The sequence below is a fragment of the Pseudophryne corroboree genome, chromosome 5, assembly GCF_028390025.1.
Source record: "Pseudophryne corroboree isolate aPseCor3 chromosome 5, aPseCor3.hap2, whole genome shotgun sequence".
NCBI classification, from domain to species: Eukaryota; Metazoa; Chordata; class Amphibia; order Anura; family Myobatrachidae; genus Pseudophryne; species Pseudophryne corroboree.
In genome coordinates this window covers 19,554,550-19,557,187 of record NC_086448.1, presented here as the reverse complement: position 1 = coordinate 19,557,187, position 2,638 = coordinate 19,554,550, and the positions used below count along the sequence as shown (strand labels likewise).

General features: G+C 44.8%; 1 protein-coding gene across 4 annotated transcripts in view; it reads left to right on the top strand.

The window, feature by feature from the left end:
- Positions 1-2,581: 2,581 nt before the first annotated feature.
- ARHGAP39 (Rho GTPase activating protein 39) overlaps positions 2,582-2,638 on the top strand; it is a 549,832-nt gene continuing 549,775 nt past the window's right edge. For all 4 annotated transcript variants that reach the window (XM_063921120.1, XM_063921121.1, XM_063921119.1 and 1 more), the window contains exon 1: positions 2,582-2,638. This exon is cut by the window's right edge and continues 315 nt beyond it. The gene's annotated coding sequence lies outside the window, so the exon portion shown is untranslated.

Genomic DNA, 2,638 nt, shown 5'->3' with positions numbered 1-2,638 from the left:
GAGGAGGGGCATAGAGGGAGGAGCCAGTTCACACCCTTGAAAAGTCTTAAAGTGCCCATGGCTCCTGCGGAACCGTCTATACCCCATGGTACTGAAGTGGACCCCAGCATCCTCTAGGACGTATGATAAATAATAATGCGCAGAGATTGTTACATGTAGCAGAAATATTGTGGTGAGCAAGCACACTGACGCATATATATATATATATATATATATATATATATACGTGTTCTCATACACCTAGCCGCAATAGGCCATGTGGTGCACCAAGCTGCTTTATTGCATCTTTGTCATGCAATGCAACAAAACCGCTTCACCGGACTGCACGGAGTAGTTTGATATGGGACACGTGTATATCTGTGTGTGACTGAGCCAGTATCTGTATACGGTGCACAACAGGACTTGGCGTGGAGAAAAGCCGCTGCGTCGTAGCACTTTGTATACAGATTCAGACACAGTCGCACACACATGTACGAGTGTCACCTGTAGCTCTAATCAGCGCAGTCTCATGAAGGTGTTTTGTCACTTGGCATGCGATTAAAGCCCATATTTGCGCAAGAGAGACACCTGGTTACAAGCCAAGACGCATGGGGCCTGGTGTGCAGAGAAGGGATGTTTAGCGTGACTGTAGCATTAATGTATCAGTACACATCACACTATGGGGGTCATTCCGAGTTGTTTGCTCGTTATTTTTTTCTCGCAACGGAGCGATTAGTCGCTAATGCGCATGCGCAATGTCCGCAGTGCGACTGCGCCAAGTAAATTTGCTATGCAGTTAGGTATTTTACTCACGGCATTACGAGGTTTTTTCTTCGTTCTGGTGATCGTAATGTGATTGACAGGAAGTGGGTGTTTCTGGGCGGAAACAGGCCGTTTTATGGGTGTGTGCGAAAAAACGCTACAGTTTCTGGGAAAAACGCGGGAGTGGCTGGAGAAACGGAGGAGTGTCTGGGCGAACGCTGGGTGTGTTTGTGACGTCAAACCAGTAACGAAACTGACTGAACTGATCGCAGATGCCGAGTAAGTGTGGAGATACTCAGAAACTGCTAAGAAGTGTCTATTCGCAATTCTGCTAATCTTTCGTTCACAATTTTAATAAGCTAAGATTCACTCCCAGTAGGCGGCGGCTTAGCGTGTGCAAAGCTGCTAAAAGCAGCTTGCGAGCGAACAACTCGGAATGAGGGCCAATATACTGTATATACCATCCACTGTATATACACATACAGGTTGAGTATCCCTTATCCAAAATGCTTGGGACCAGAGGTATTTTGGATATCAGATTTTTCCGTATTTTGGAATAATTGCATACCATAATGAGATATCATGGTGATGGGACCCAAGTCTAAGCACAGAATGCATTAACGTTTTATATACACCTTATACACACAGCCTGAAGGTCATTTTAGCCAATATTTTTTATAACTTTGGCCCTCATTCCGAGTTGTTCGCTCGGTATTTTTCATCGCATCGCAGTGAAAATCCGCTTAGTACGCATGCGCAATGTTCGCACTGCGACTGCGCCAAGTAACTTTACTATGAAGAAAGTATTTTTACTCACGGCTTTTTCTTCGCTCCGGCGATGGTAATGTGATTGACAGGAAATGGGTGTTACTGGGCGGAAACACGGCGTTTCAGGGGCGTGTGGCTGAAAACGCTACCGTTTCCGGAAAAAACGCAGGAGTGGCCGGAGAAACGGTGGGAGTGCCTGGGCGAATGCTGGGTGTGTTTGTGACGTCAACCAGGAACGACAAGCACTGAAATGATCGCACAGGCAGAGTAAGTCTGGAGCTACTCTGAAACTGCTAAGTAGTTAGTAATCGCAATATTGCGAATACATCGGTCGCAATTTTAAGAAGCTAAGATTCACTCCCAGTAGGCGGCGGCTTAGCGTGTGTAACTCTGCTAAATTCGCCTTGCGACCGATCAACTCGGAATGAGGGCCATTGTGCATTAAACAAAGTGTATCTACATTCACACAATTCATTTATGTTTCATATACACCTTATACACACAGCCTGAAGGTCATTTAATACAATATTTTTAATAACTGTGTGTATTAAACAAAGTTTGTGTAGAGTGAGCCATCAAAAAACAAAAGTTTCATTATTTCACTCTCATTCAAAAGTCCGTATTTCAGGATATTCCGTATTTCGGATATTTGGATATGGGATACTCAACCTGTACTATACACTATATACTAGTTACCAGCCCGTCAAAATGGCGGAACAACATAACGGTGGCTGTGCGCGGCCGAATTGCTCAGTTGAGTGCCATCTAGTGGCCGCCGGCGGACACTAAATTTGAATCCCCCCCCCATAGAGGTGAGGAGCAGCGTTAGCCTTTTATTTGATAGGTTATACACCACATACACTGTACACTGTTTATATACACCATACAATGCAGTAAATGAACATCACACAATGCTGTATATATATATATAATATATACAACCCCCACATATACATTACCATCACATACTATACACAATATACAGTACACTGTGTATACATCACACATTATACACTGTACACTATATAGCCCATGCACACACACAATCTGCAGCAGCAGCAGCGCTGGAGTGACCCGGATGCGCGCTCCCTCACACCTGCTGCTGCCGCTGCTCCTGCTGTCCGGGTAA